Genomic DNA, 16,724 nt, shown 5'->3' with positions numbered 1-16,724 from the left:
CATCTTAAATCTGATAAATTGGTACAGTGACAATTTACATATGTTTTGTGACAGTGATTGTATGGTGGTGGTTACCTTTAGTTTGCAGAAAAATTCTTGTGCTTGGTTGATACCGAGACAGAGTTAACAAAATAAAATATTTTTGTTTCTAAAATGTCACATACCTGGTAATTGTTGATTTATACACAAATATATACTTTTCGGGTATTTTACTTTTTTGATAAAAATATGCAAAAGTAGTTTTTAAACTATTCATGTTTTAGTAATCCATACAATAAATAGTATATTTCCCAATTCTTCAGAACGACTATTAGTACCAATATTAATTATACATAATTTATTAACATTTTGAGATATTGATCTACCATAGGAACCAAAAACACACGTTTTGTGCAAAAATTTAGTTTGGTGACCATACCTGTTTTTTTGAGCAACAACAGAAAATGAATCCTTATGGTAAAAGACAAGGAAATCTGGCGATACGTTCAAAGGCAGACGTGAACAACTGTAATGTCTGGAACTGAAATACATGTAGTTACATTTAATGTATGAAACTGTCGAACAGATATTAATATTTAAAAAAAAATATCCTGATTCTCATATCATAATTCATTGATTAAATTTGTTACCGAAAAATACTTTATTTTCGCTAAAAATTTATTTTCCGCTATTTTTACTGAAGGTATGGTTCAGTGAAAATAAAATTTTGTGAATATACCTTTTTTCCTGTATTTTACATTAAACTTCATATATAGTTGCTCTTAGATAATCCCAAAATCCGATTACTTTAGAGGTCAAAACCCATGCATATTAATGACCTAATTTGCATAAACGTCAATACTGTAGATCAGATTGCTTTCACATTGTACATCTCAAAGGACAGAGCTAACAGGCTTCTTTTTCAAATGTTGAATTAAATATTCCCTATTTTCAGTTTCAGATACTCTCAATCAGCACATGTACGTTTTGTTTATGCTTTCTTTGATTGAATTTACAGGTACTATTCGTGGCAGTATTTGTTGCTTTGTTTTTGAAATCAATGGATGTTGATGATGATGGGAGTGAGGAAGTAGATGAAATTCCAGTTAATGTTGGTAAGTGTACCTGGTCAGTTAATGTTGGTAAGTGTACCTTGCCAGTTAATGTTGGTGAGTGTACCTGGTCAGTTAATGTTGGTAAGTGTACCTTGCCAGTTAATGTTGGTAAGTGTACCTGGTCAGTTAATGTTGGTAAGTGTACCTTGCCAGTTAATGTTGGTAAGTGTACCTGGTCAGTTAATGTTGGTAAGTGTACCTTGCCAGTTAATGTTGGTAAGTGTACCTGGTCAGTTAATGTTGGTAAGTGTACCTTGCCAGTTAATGTTGGTAAGTGTACCTGGTCAGTTAATGTTGGTAAGTGTACCTTGCCAGTTAATGTTGGTAAGTGTACCTTGCCAGTTAATGTTGGTAAGTGTACCTGGTCAGTTAATGTTGGTAAGTGTACCTTGCCAGTTAATGTTGGTAAGTGTACTTTGCCAGTTAATGTTGGTAAGTGTACCTTGCCAGTTAATGTTGGTAAGTGTACTTTGCCAGTTAATGTTGGTAAGTGTACCTGGCCAGTTAATGTTGGTAAGTGTACCTGGTCAGTTAATGTTGGTAAGTGTACCTTGCCAGTTAATGTTGGTAAGTGTACCTTGCCAGTTAATGTTGGTAAGTGTACCTTGCCAGTTAATGTTGGTAAGTGTACCTTGCCAGTTAATGTTGGTAAGTGTACTTGGTTTTCTTTCATTGCAGTGGTTCTTTCTAAGCTTTCTTTGATTAAAACAACGTTTTTGCTGGGAATGTGTGCTTATATAATTGTTTAATTTGATTCAGAACTACTTAAAATTCACATCTTGTTTTATCATCTAGATGACTGGAATAAACTACATCATAGACATGAAGAAATTGAAAAACTTCGTTCTGAAAATGAAAAATACTTTCCACCAACTCAAGAATTAGTACACCAGAGTAAAGAAGCCAAGATTCGAGTCAAGAAGATGTACGCTTTGATGCGTGAAATTTTTGGATATATCTTCTTTATTTGGTTGCTATTAATAATTGCACATGCACAGCGAGATAAAAGTGCTTATTTCATGACAAAGTCTGTGAAAGATATATTTTTTAACAATAAAAATTATGAATGGGTAAGTAAATTCGCGTTTTCAAAACTGAGTTTGTGCTTTATAACAATTAAAGGATACAGCACAGTAACTTAACAACCTGAGGAAGCAACAGGGTCAATCTAACATTGTTACTAAGCAACAGGGTAAATCTAACATTGTTACTAAGCAACAGGGTAAATCTAACAATGTTACTAAGCAATGGGGTAAATCTAACAATGTTACTAAGCAACAGGGTAAATCTAACAATGTTATTAAGCAACAAGGTAAATCTAACAATGTTACTAAGCAACAGGGTAAATCTAACAATGTTACTAAGCAACAGGGTAAATCTAACAATGTTACTAAGCAACAGGGTAAATCTAACAATGTTACTAAGCAACGTGGTAAATCTAACAATGCTACTAAGCAACATGGTAAATCTAACAATGTTACTAAGCAACGGGGTAAATCTAACAATGTTACTAAGCAACAAGGTAAATCTAACAATGTTACTAAGCAACATGGTAAATCTAACAATGCTAACAATGCCACTAAGCAACAAGGTAAATCTAACAGTATTCTTAAGCAACAGGGTCAATCTAACAATGTTACTAAACAACAGGGTAAATCTAACAGTATTCTTCAGCAACAGGGTCAATCTAACAATGTTACTAAGCAACTGGGTAAATCTAACAATGTTACTAAGCAACGTGGTAAATCTAACAATGCTACTAAGCAACATGGTAAATCTAACATTGTTACTAAGCAACAGGGTCAATCTAACAATGTTACTATTAAGCAATAGGGTAAATCTAACAATATTACTAAGCAACGTGGTAAATCTAACATTGTTACTAAGCAACATGGTAAATCTAACAATGTTACTAAGCAACGTGGTAAATCTAACAATGCTACTGAGCAACAGGGTAAATCTAACATTGTTACTAAGCAACAGGGTAAATCTAACAATGTTACTAAGCAATAGGGTAAATCTAACAATGTTACTAAGCAACAGGGTCAATCTAACAATGTTACTAAGCAACATGGTAAATCTAACAATGTTACTAAGCAATAGGGTAAATCTAACAATGTTACTAAGCAACGTGGTAAATCTAACATTGTTACTAAGCAATAGGGTAAATCTAACAATGTTACTAAGCAACGTGGTTAATCTAACATTGTTACTAAGCAACAGGGTAAATCTAACATTGTTACTAAGCAACAGGGTCAATCTAACAATATTACTAAGCAACGTGGTAAATCTAACAATGTTACAAATAACGTGGTAAATCTAACAATGCTACTAAGCAACGTGGTAAATCTAACATTGTTACTAAGCAACAGGGTCAATCTAACAATGCTACTAAGCAACGTGGTAAATCTAACAATGCTACTAAGCAACGTGGTAAATCTAACATTGTTACTAAGCAACAGGGTCAATCTAACAATGTTACTAAGCAACAGGGTCAATCTAACAATGTTACTGAGCAACAGAGTAAATCTAACAATGCTACTAAGCAACAGGGTAAATCTAACAGTATTCCTAAGCAACGTGGTAAATCTAACAATGTTACTAAGCAACAGGGTAAATCTAACAATGCTACTAAGCAACGTGGTTTAACTAACAATGTTACTAAGCAACATGGTACCGTAAATCTAACAATGTTACTGAGCAACAGGGTAAATCTAACAATGCTACTAAGCAACAGGATAAATCTAACAGTATTCCTAAGCAACGTAGTAAATCTAACAATGTTACTAAGCAACAGGGTAAATCTAACAATGCTACTAAGCAACATGGTAAATCTAACAATGTTACTAAGCAGCATGGTACCGTAAATCTAACAATGTTACTAAGCAACAGGGTAAATCTAACAATGTTACTAAGCAACAGGGTAAATCTAACAATGTTACTAAGCAACGTGGTTAATCTAACATTGTTACTAAGCAACAGGGTAAATCTAACATTGTTACTAAGCAACAGGGTCAATCTAACAATATTACTAAGCAACGTGGTAAATCTAACAATGTTACAAATAACGTGGTAAATCTAACAATGCTACTAAGCAACGTGGTAAATCTAACATTGTTACTAAGCAACAGGGTCAATCTAACAATGCTACTAAGCAACGTGGTAAATCTAACAATGCTACTAAGCAACGTGGTAAATCTAACATTGTTACTAAGCAACAGGGTCAATCTAACAATGTTACTAAGCAACAGGGTCAATCTAACAATGTTACTGAGCAACAGAGTAAATCTAACAATGCTACTAAGCAACAGGGTATTAAAATCTAACAGTATTCCTAAGCAACGTGGTAAATCTAACAATGTTACTAAGCAACAGGGTAAATCTAACAATGCTACTAAGCAACGTGGTTTAACTAACAATGTTACTAAGCAACATGGTACCGTAAATCTAACAATGTTACTGAGCAACAGGGTAAATCTAACAATGCTACTAAGCAACAGGATAAATCTAACAGTATTCCTAAGCAACGTAGTAAATCTAACAATGTTACTAAGCAACAGGGTAAATCTAACAATGCTACTAAGCAACATGGTAAATCTAACAATGTTACTAAGCAGCATGGTACCGTAAATCTAACAATGTTACTAAGCAACAGGGTAAATCTAACAATGTTACTAAGCAACAGGGTAAATCTAAATGTTACTAAGCAACGTAGTAAATCTAACAATGCTACTAAGCAACAGGGTAAATCTAACAGTGTTACTGAGCAACATGGTCAATCTAACATTGTTACTAAGCAACAGGGTCAATCTAACAATGTTACTAAGCAACAGGGTCAATCTATCAATGTTACTAAGCAACAGGGTAAATCTAAATGTTACTAAGCAACGTGGTAAATCTAACAATGCTACTAAGCAACAGGGTAAATCTAACAATGTTACTGAACAACAGGGTTAATCTAACTTTTTCCCGGTAGTGTCATGTTGATTGTAATTTTCAAAATTTTTTTTCTAGCTTCATGATTATTCCACCTTCTTCAATTGGACGTCTGACAGGTTGATGCCTGGTCTTTATGGTGACTACCCAGGGTTCATTTCAGATGATGTCACAAGACTAGTTGGCGGTGCAAGGATACGTCAAATACGAAGCAAGCCAGGTACTGTTTATATAATACATTGTATAAATAAATCAGTGGTCTTAAGCGAACAGGATTTGTTTGGCACCATCATGAGTGCGCTTAATCTCTCACCATTTTTGGCTGAATTCAATGCCTACTAATTTCCTAATTTGCATATTGATGAACAAAAGTCACTCTTTGGACAGTGATGTTGATAATTTAGGTATGGAAATCTATGAATATGAAATTAAGTACTTCATACAAAAGTACCGGTAAGTTTAAACTCACTTATTGAACTCGTTTGCACAAACAACAAAATCCAAACAAAGATATTTCAGATTTGCATATTACATTATCAAATTTGCATATTTTGTTTTAAGAATGTTTCAAACATACTTGTATATTATTTGTGTTTCAGATTCCTGCTCAACACCTTTAGAAATGAGATTAGCTATACCACAATGCAATAGTAGTTATCTAGTTGACTCTGAAGATACAACATCCTATTCTGAGTCATGGCAACTGTTGCTTGGCAACCAAACTATTAATGCAACATCAACAGATCCTTGGGAGTTTCAAGAGTCCGTCAGTAACCCATACTGGGGCCAGGCAGCCACATACAGTGGTGATGGTTATGTGTGCGTCTTAGATGGAAACGAAACTGTTGCATTGGATACAATCCAATATGTAGAAGATGCCTTGTGGCTTGATTCACATACCAGAGCGTTATTTGTGGAATTTACTCTGTACAATGCAAATAGCAATTTGTTTAGCATTATCACGCTTCTCATTGAAAGACCTGATATAGGAGGACTTCTGAAAAGCTATGAAGTATTAACAGTTAGCTTGTTCAGATATGCCGCTGATTTTCAGCTTTTTGTTATGTCTTGTGAAATCGCCTATATCGGCGCCATTTTATTCTTTAGCGTTATACAAATTATAAGGATGGTTCAACTCCGAAAAAAATACTTTATGTGTGCTTGGAACTGGCTGGAACTCACCATCATCATTGTTTCCATAGTAACCATTGGCATCTACATTCAAAGGGAGTTGGTGACAAACGAAACACTAAAAAAACATCAAGAAACCCCCAACAGCTTTGTGAGTTTTCACGAATGTGCCTTATTGGTACAGACATTCGAATCCATTATTGCGTTATTGGTGGTTCTGGGAACAGTCAAGTTTCTTCACCTGCTGAGAATAAACCCTAAAGTCTACCTTCTAACAGCTGTTCTAGCGTCATCTGGTCGAGAAATGGCCATTTTCACATTAATGCTGATGGTTATCTTCACTGGCTTCGCATGCATGGCGTATATTGTTGTTGGTCCGGTAGTAGCGACATTTAGAAACATTGCCGTTACGTACGAGACCATTTTCAGCATCATGCTCGGGTACGTGGATAATGAGTTACGCCGAGTCAGCCCCTGGTTTGCGGCTTTTCTCAGCATATCGTTTGTAACTATTGCAGTGTTTTTTGTTCTTAATATATTTATTTCTTTGCTCATAACCACGCTGAAGCGAGTCCGACGAACTCACAAGCCATCAAAGGACGAGGTGATAGTAGAAATGATGATTTCTAAAATTATGTCTATATGTATGAAACCCAAGAGGGGAAAAAACTGAACAATTAAAGCACATTCATTACTTTGTGTTAAATGTAATATTTATAAATAAATAAAATATTTTAATTTTAGTAATTTTTGTCATAGCTTCATTTAGGTATTGTAACTAACATGTGATATTTTTGTCATAATACAATATATGCCTTAATTGCTGAAAATATTCAGGGATCATCAACATCCTAAATACTGTGGGTGTCATGAAATACAGGCGACTTTTGTAGAGCAGATGCAATTGCCAACATTTGCAAGCCGTAAATTACTACCGAATAAGCATTTTGGTAGATTTAGCTGTGACTGAGTTTTCAGCATCTTAGGGTGTCTATCATCAAGTCCACCTAACCACTCGCAAAATTTTCCAATGGCCACCCCCTCATGCATCCTTCTTAATTAATCTAAATTTGATACAAAGTATCTCCCATAGAATTGATTTACGATGTATATTTATTTATTCAAAACTGAAACAATCAACAGTGAGTTGTTCTATGGTCAGATACAAATAATAAAATACAGAAAAGTTAAACAAACTACTGGTAAACAGAATGCTAAATAAAGCTGAATAATATTACAAACAATCACAAAACACTTGTACAGTAAAATACACTAACTACTACCGAGGGTATTGCAAAGAAGTGATAATCTCATTAAAATCATAACTAAGTGGAAAGAATAGTTTTAATTTTGGTGGAGCTGCTCATATCTCATTCGCATACATTTTTGTATATATTAATTGTGCAGTTCCGATTCCTGCTCAATTTTCCATAATTTCTTTGAATTTTTCTAGTTCATTTAACTAAAATTTTGTATAATTTCTTACAGTAGTTAATAATTCAATTCTGTGTGTATTGTACAGACTGCAATATTTACACACTCTTTCATTCATTGGAGTTCTGCAATGTCTGCCAGTTTCAATATGGAGTTTACAATCACAGATTCGGAGCTAGCATAAAGCTTGTCTCAGTTTAACATTACTCATTGTTATTAAATATTTTTCCATTTTAGTCTGTTTTGAATGTTCTAAAATTTGCCAATTTGTTTCACCATTTGCTCTGTTGTCATTAAATAGAGCTTCTTTCCATTTTATTATGCAATTCTTTTTCAGCAAAGCAGATATAGTCGTGGTTTGGAGCTGTTTCTCCTTTTTATTTGTTGTTTGATTGCTTCATCATGATTGTCATCACTGATAATTTTGTCAACATTTTTTGTCCACCCAGTTATTATTATATTGACCTCATCAAAGGTGCTTTTTATTAACTTGGCATCTCTGGGTGTTTTGATCTGAACCAGAATTTAATTATTATATGCACATGTTTTCCTTTCAAAACTGAAACTACAATGTATGCTGTGATTTTAGGTTGTCCAGATAACAAATAAATAGTCGTGGTTCTGACATGCATAACTCAAGAATGCCTTACCTACTGATTCAATCATTGCAAATCATGAAAAAAAATTTTCATATTAATGATGACGAAAAGTAATTAAGGTGAAAATTTATTTATTCACTTGAAAAAAAAAATATGTACATTCATTTGTAGAAAATGAACAACTGGATTATTGGCAGTGTTACTATGACAATGGTTGCTAGGGCTTCAATAATCGAGCCCAAACCTTGATTGTGTAATTAACATAAATCTTCATGTCAAGTTTGATATGGAACATATATAATGTTTTTTCGTACAATATTAAAACGTGAACTGAGCGTTTAATTTTTTTTGAGACAAGCAGCCTCTCGGCTGAGATAGCTCCGCTGTTAGCAATTCACATTTCAATTAAAGAACAGAAGATATCATTAGAAAATGAACAATATGCATAGTATCAATGCAATGGGACTTGCTGTTTTCAAAAAGTAAAAAGTGATATTTTCGACTTCTTGTTAAAAACCTCAAGTCCGATCGATTGCTTTGATATCACATATATAGGTACTACATGTGGACCTTTCTCAGATTTGTTCATTTCGTGATATCTTCAATTTTGGTGAATATTTTTGGTGAAAAATGATATTTCAACTTCTTTTGTTAAAAACGGCAAGTCTGATTGCTTTGATATTACATATATAGGTACTCTACATGTGGACTTCTCTCAGATTTGTTCATTTCGTGATATCTTCAATTTTGGTGAATATTTTTGGTGAAAAATGATATTTCAACTTTTTGTTAAAATTGGCAAGTCTGATTGCTTTGATACTACATATATAGGTACTACATGTGGACTTCTCTCAGATTTGTTCATTTCGTGATGATATCTTCACTTCTCCAATTTTGATGAATATTTTTGCTTGGGACTCAATTCCCGCACCTGCGTAGATGGTGACCCTCTGGCTTTAAGTACACTTCTAATAGAGAGCCAATACAGTAAAGTTCAGTGAAATAAACATTTTTCCTGAGATTCAATCAAAGTTGTATACAAGTTTTAGTCTCTTGGTAGTACTGTATGTATAAGTTTACAGCTAATCGCTTTAGCCAATGCATGGCTACTGGCCACCAGTATACGACGTGACATCAAATCCACTGGTCCACCTGGTAAAGACAATGTAGAAAAACACTGCATATAATATGTTGCTATATCAACCATTCAATTGTAAACTATATAATGACATTTTTGTAAAATACTAGTACCGGATTCTGCCGTAAATTCGCTCATTTGAAAAATGACCCTGGGCGATTTAAAGGCTGATGGCTGCTTATTTCAGGTTCAAAATTTCAAAAAAAGAATAAAAAATTGTTGGGGACTTATATTTTCATTAAAAAATCCAATTATATATGCCAACTTTCAACGCCGACAGTTGGGCCACCAAAGACGAAAGAAACTATTGCAGAAGCTAAGTATGTTTTAAACGAAATTTCAAATAAAACGAACATAATGCCATATAAACATCTGTACAGCCAGCAGGAAGGTCGTAGGCAAATTAGTTTTTAATGAGATTCTATCTTGAATTTAATGACCATTATACGCGCGTCTCAGTTTATGAAAAGCTGAATTTCAAATAATGTTCATGGTAAAACCAAACATCTAAGCGCGCTGAAAGTTTGAAAATCTTTCAACAATTTCATCCCAAGAACATAGCTGAAAAGGTAGTCAGTACATTGTTTTCCTTTAAATGCAGCATTGAAAAAGGTTCAATCTATATGAGCGTCATTCCTAAATATTGTCAATATTCCATTATTCATTGTATTATTAGCTTTGATCTCCAGCAATGTTGTCAATATCGGTAAAATCTCATATTGAACACTCTATGTAAATACAAGTCATTGTAGATGTCATAGTCCCTGTCAATAAATTTCAGTATTTTTGATATTTTGAAATCATGCATAATTTATGCATCACTGTCAATGTTTAATGCAGTAATTTTGATTTTAATCATTAACAGCCATTAATTAAAAAAGGTTTTGAATTTATAATGGAAAATTGGTCCAGGCACGCCAAGAATAAATCGGTCAAATTATTATGATTAAAGATGTGCATATATATGTCCATGCCGGACAACCACAGAACGCAAAACACAAGTCACTCGCATATCTGCCACAGACTAATAAACACACAACTCGTAACCTTGCCGAATATATACACCATGTCTACTGGACAGTGTATAAAATAGAAAGTTCTGACTCAGATATGTACAAGATAACATCACTCTATATACCTTCAGTATCCATGGTAACTCCTCCAGCTTCCCTAATGAGCTCGGCACCAGCAAAATCCCATATATGCGGACCATAATCAAAGTAAGCATCCATTGAACCTTCAGCAACTTGCACACATATCTAGTGCTGCAGAACCAAGTGCACGAAACCTGTACAAATTGAATATCAATCTAAATGTTTATGCCATTAATCTTTTCACCACCAGACTTCCATGCCCAAATTTTTCTGAACTTTTATCTTAAATTCTTCAATATTTCTGGAAATGAACCCTAATTTTGGAGCCAACTGACAAAATTTGAGTAAATTTTCAGTTTTTACAAAAAAATTTGGCTATTTTTGTCTCAATATTTTGAAGGAAAGTGCAGACTATAAAAGGTACTATTTTGTGAATTTGTGATGAACAGAGGGAAATTGTTGTGAAAAGGTGAAGTTTAACCTTGTATATCACGCCACAATTAGTGTCCCCATAAATATGATATAATTGCTATCATCACAATATTAAATATATTTAATATTCTGCAATAATAAAACTGGATTTTTGAAACAAAATTCAATTTTGCTTTCAAGAAATAAAAAAACATAACATGCATTTTTCTTTTAAAGATTTTTACTGCTAATCAACTGTCTTCAATCACACAAAGGAAAAAATGTAATCGACTTCGTACGAGTTTACACAAACATACACATGCCACAAGTCTATATTTTCCAAAAAGTTATGACTAATCACACAGGTTACATACCCCTGTACCGGGGCAAGCATCAAAGATTCAAAGTTCTTGAGAGTTCGTTGAACAGTTTCCGGACTGCAATCCCTTGGAATTTCAGCAAAAACTAAAGATTTATTGAGATCTAAAAAAAAAAAAGGTGAAAAATATATACTTAACTAGATTAGAAAATATGTATTAAATATGAATATGTGGTACAGTCAAACCTGTGTTAGTGACCATGCACCTCTATGTAAGGACACCTGTCTATAGTGACCACTTTTAGGCAGTCCCAAAGTATAACGCATGAGCAACCTGTGTATAAAGACCACCTGTCTGTAGTGATCATTTTTTCAGTTTTCAACCAATCAAACACTCAAGTTGAGTTACCCTGAATCGACTCAAAAATGTTGCGAATTTGTTACATACATGTGTAATCTAGGTTACAGTAATTTTAGAAGTGACAATGAATCTCTCTCAAAGTCATTACTCAAGAATGCTTTTCATTTTGCATTTAATTAATTATGCATGCATTCTCAAAATCTCAGATAACACTACTTTTTCTTGACCTTTGAACTTGTTTTAAATGCTGACCTGTATGGCCTGACACCTTTAAGCGTTTCCCATTACAGAAAGCACCACGGCCCGGCTGTGCTGTGAATAACTTATCGTGCAGTACATCATATACGATTCCTATTTCAGTGCGTTTGTTCACCATCAGTGCTATACAAACAGCTACATTGAGAAACCTATAGATAAGAAATAACACAGTGTAAATGCAAATCTGGGCAAGTGTGCGCATCAACTGTTTTGAATTAATCACCTTGTAAAGCATTGAGTACCGGGCGGGCGGGCGGGCGTTGTATGAAATAGACAAGGGATGAAGGCTCCACCCAGCTCACAATTTTTAAACACAAAAAAACAGCCAAAAAGAATGAAAAATAAAATCTCAAAAAAATACCAGCTTGAATAATAATGATTGCTCTTTCAAATTTCGCCAAAGCCATACTTATATTTTACCGATATCTGCAGAATAAACTACAAAAATTGACTCAATTTACAAATAATTAATGGTTGCCCCAAATGCACGGCACAGTTGGAGGGTGGCCTATTCAGAATGTGTCAACAACCAATCACAAGACTGGTTACAGGTTGTAAAATTTGTGTGATTGGTAACCAGTCATGTGATTGGTTGTTGACACATTCTGAATAGGCCACGCCTCCAACTGTGACTTGTGTTCGGGGCAAACCGTTAATTATTCTTAACTTACATGGGACAGGTATCAAAAACAATGTGAAGTAATGACTGCATATTTAATAGATGGTTCATAAATTCCTTGTCGTATATGGTGAACACAAATTTTTCTTAAAACTAATAAGGACCCAATGAATTGTACATGTATGTGGGTGGGTAGAATAGACTATTTAATATTTATATTTGTTAAAGTCGGTGAGTCTTTAAAACATGATACTGAAATACATATTCAAGTGCCTAGCTGGCAAGTCGTTTGCATATCTGGCATACAGAAAAAATAGTATTGAAATACTGAAAAATAGTACCGGTATCTTCTAGAAACGAGATATGAACCAGGAGTTGAGTCTAGTTACATAATGTGACAGAAATTTTATTTAAACAACGTGCCAGGGAAGCTGCATGAATTGGTATTAGACACTGATTGGTTAATCACAGTCATCTCTTAACCCATACTCACAGAAACATTTGAAATAATTTCTTACAATAGTAAAAGGCTAAACTTACCCGTGAACAAAGTTGGCTGTTCCGTCAATCGGGTCGATTACCCATGTTGGATTGTTCGTCAATTCACAACCTTTGCTTTCTACGGATTCCTCAGCAATGAAACTAGAAAATATGTAATACATTATTCCTATAAATCATGACTTTGAGAGAGATGAAACCCTCCATAACGTAACCGTCCATGTCATTTTAACATCACAGAAGCACTTTTACGCCAGAGGAGGAAACTCACAGGAACAGCCTCTTAGTGCGTAATTATAGATGCATCAAACATATGAATATAGCCGATACAAAAATTTGATTGCAGAGTTTAACACTTACTGGTGAGAAGGATACTTTGTTTTTAGCTTGGTTAAAATAATATGTTCAACTTCTCCATCTGTCTCGGTGACGACATCAGCTATCGACTCCTTGGTTGTGAATGTTTTCTCGCCAGTCAAAGCTCTTCGTATTATCTAGTTATTACAATTATTTACAAGATTAGCTTTCAAATATACTTACATTACTGCCAGTTTTAGGTTTCAAAATTTATTTTTCTACTACAGTTAATGGATATGTTTATTTTTTGTTCCTTTATTCTCAAACTTTATTTCAAATAACCTGATTTTATTTGATTATTGTCATTGCTACATGTATGGTGCATGTTGAAAATGTATATTTTGTTTTTTCTATTGACTATCCGATATAGTTTGTGAAATTGTTGCAGTATAATGTAAAATACATAAAACTTTTTTTCACTATTTTCACTGAAAGAATGATTCAGTGAAAATAAAATCCAGTGAATATACCTTTTTTTCCAATACTGTAGAATACGTTATTTTCGCTATTTTCACTGAAAGAATGATTCAGTGAAAATAAAATCCAGTGAATATACCTTTTTTTCCAATACTGTAGAATACGTTATTTTCGCTATTTTCACTGAAAGGATGATTCAGTGAAAATAAAATCCAGTGAATATACCTTTTTTTCCAATACTGTAGAATACTTTATTGTCGCTTGGAATTTATTTTCGCTATTTTCACTGAAAGGATGATTCAGTGAAAATAAAATCTAGTGAATATACCTTTTTTTACTATACTGTGGAATACTTTATTGTCGCTTGGAATTTATTTTTGCTATTTTCACTGAAAGAATGATTCAGTGAAAGTAAAATCTAGTGAATATACCTTTTTTTCCTATACTGTAGAATACTTTATCGTCGCTTGGAATTTATTTTCGCTATTTTCACTGAAAGGATGATTCAGTGAAAATAAAATCTAGTGAATATACCTTTTTTTCCTATACTGTAGAATACTTTATCGTCGCTTGGAATTTATTTTCGCTATTTTCACTGAAAGAATGATTCAGTGAAAATAAAACCCAGTGAATATACCTTTTTTTCCTATTCTGTAGAATACTTTATTGTCGCTTGGAATTTATTTTCGCTATTTTCACTGAAAGGATGATTCAGTGAAAATAAAATCTAGTGAATATACCTTTTTTTCCTATACTGTAGAATACTTTATCGTCGCTTGGAATTTATTTTCGCTATTTTCACTGAAAGGATGATTCAGTGAAAATAAAATCTAGTGAATATACCTTTTTTTACTATACTGTGGAATACTTTATTGTCGCTTGGAATTTATTTTTGCTATTTTCACTGAAAGAATGATTCAGTGAAAATAAAATCTAGTGAATATACCTTTTTTTCCTATACTGTAGAATACTTTATCGACGCTTGGAATTTATTTTCGCTATTTTCACTGAAAGGATGATTCAGTGAAAATAAAATCTAGTGAATATACCTTTTTTTCCTATACTGTAGAATACTTTATCGTCGCTTGGAATTTATTTTCGCTATTTTCACTGAAAGAATGATTCAGTGAAAATAAAATCCAGTGAATATACCTTTTTTTCCTATACTGTAGAATACTTTATTGTCGCTTGGAATTTATTTTCGCTATTTTCACTGAAAGGATGATTCAGTGAAAATAAAATCTAGTGAATATACCTTTTTTTCTATACTGTAGAATACTTTATTGTCGCTTGGAATTTATTTTCGCTATTTTCACTGAAAGAATGATTCAGTGAAAATAAAATCTAGTGAATATACTTTTTTTTCCTATACTGTAGAATACTTTATCGTCGCTTGGAATTTATTTTTGCTATTTTCACTGAAAGAATGATTCAGTGAAAATAAAATCTAGTGAATATACCTTTTTTTCCTATACTGTAGAATACTTTATTGTCGCTTGGAATTTATTTTCGCTATTTTCACTGAAAGAATGATTCAGTGAAAATAAAATCCAGTGAATATACCTTTTTTTCCTATACTGTAGAATACTTTATTGTCGCTTGGAATTTATTTTCACTATTTTCACTGAAAGGATGATTAAGCGAAAATAAAATCCAGTGAATATACCTTTTTTTCCTATACTGTAGAATACTTTATTGTCGCTTGGAATTTATTTTCGCTATTTTCACTGAAAGGATGATTAAGCGAAAATAAAATCCAGTGAATATACCTTTTTTTCCAATACTGTAGAATACGTTATTTTTGCTTGGAATTTATTTTCGCCATTTTCGCTGGAGGGATGATTCAGTGAAAATAAAATCTAGTGAATATACCTTTTTTTCCTATACTGTAGAATACGTTATTTTTGTTTGGAATTTATTTTCGCCATTTTCGCTGGAGGGATGATTCAGTGAAAATAAAATCCAGTGAATATACCTTTTTTTCAAATATTTTACATTCAACTTGTCAAAAATCAGTGGAAATAAACTACATACAAAACACCCAAAAATTCTTTTCGGCGAAAATTAATTACAGCTAAAACTTTTATTTTACAGTATTGCTATTCTATTTGACAAGCTGACTCATACAAGTCCAGGACATCAGTAATATGATACAACCAGTAAATGTCAGAAAGCTGTAGTTTAGTTTATAGGAGTATAAAATATTTTTAATAATATCAGCTTTCATTTAAATTCAAATGTTTAATAGGGATTGGCTAATAAAGCTCAACATTGTTTACCCGTAATGCACACACAATTTGTCATGTGACAGTAACTTGACTGCTCGCTTTATAAAGCACTTGCTGGAAATTATTAGAACTTCCAATGATGTTACAATACCATTCAGGATTGGATAATTTGAAATATAACAGCCATTTGGATTTATAAAAAATTTATATTTTTGTATGTATGTATAATGTTTCAATTTAGTTGAGATTTGTGCCAGAGGAGATTTCTTGACAATAATTGTCACTGCTAAGACTAACCTGATACTCAGTGTCTGATTGTCACAAAAAAAAAAAAAAAAAAAAAAAAAAAAAAAAAAAAAAAAAAAAAAAAAAACTTGGTTTGGGACTGAATAAGAAAGAGTTAAGGGTAAGGCATTAATAAACACACCATTGAGAACAATCATTGACCCAAAGTCTTAATTCACCAGTTAAGGTAATGAATTTGGGTCAGTGCAAGGGAATGAAGCCTCCTCATTTGAGTGTCATTACACTACTGGTGATCATTGTTTCAATAATAATAATATAAATTATAACTGATTGCATCCATATTAAATACAATTTTTATTGTAGCAAAACAACATTCACTAAAAAAAAATGTACCATGTGAATAATACAGACAATTTCGAAGCAGTGCATGAAAGAATGTATCAATTTAATTTTGTGGACTCGTTTTTTTTTCACAAATGTTGACAATCGTGTTCTGCACGGGCACTTCAATATATATTACAATGAACTCATTTGCATGTCACCACGAAGACATCGCGTTATTCACTTCCCCCACCACACGCCAC

General features: G+C 33.1%; 1 pseudogene; it reads right to left on the bottom strand.

Annotated features, from left to right (window-relative positions):
• Positions 1–9,239: 9,239 nt before the first annotated feature.
• LOC102803491 (inositol monophosphatase 1-like) lies at positions 9,240–16,081 on the bottom strand (annotated as a pseudogene).
• Positions 16,082–16,724: the final 643 nt, after the last annotated feature.

The sequence above is a fragment of the Saccoglossus kowalevskii genome, chromosome 6 (assembly GCF_978046115.1).
Source record: "Saccoglossus kowalevskii chromosome 6, keSacKowa6.1, whole genome shotgun sequence".
Taxonomy (NCBI): Eukaryota; Metazoa; Hemichordata; class Enteropneusta; family Harrimaniidae; genus Saccoglossus; species Saccoglossus kowalevskii.
The sequence above is the reverse complement of the archived record's forward strand: the minus strand, read 5'-3'. Positions and strand labels throughout refer to the sequence as shown.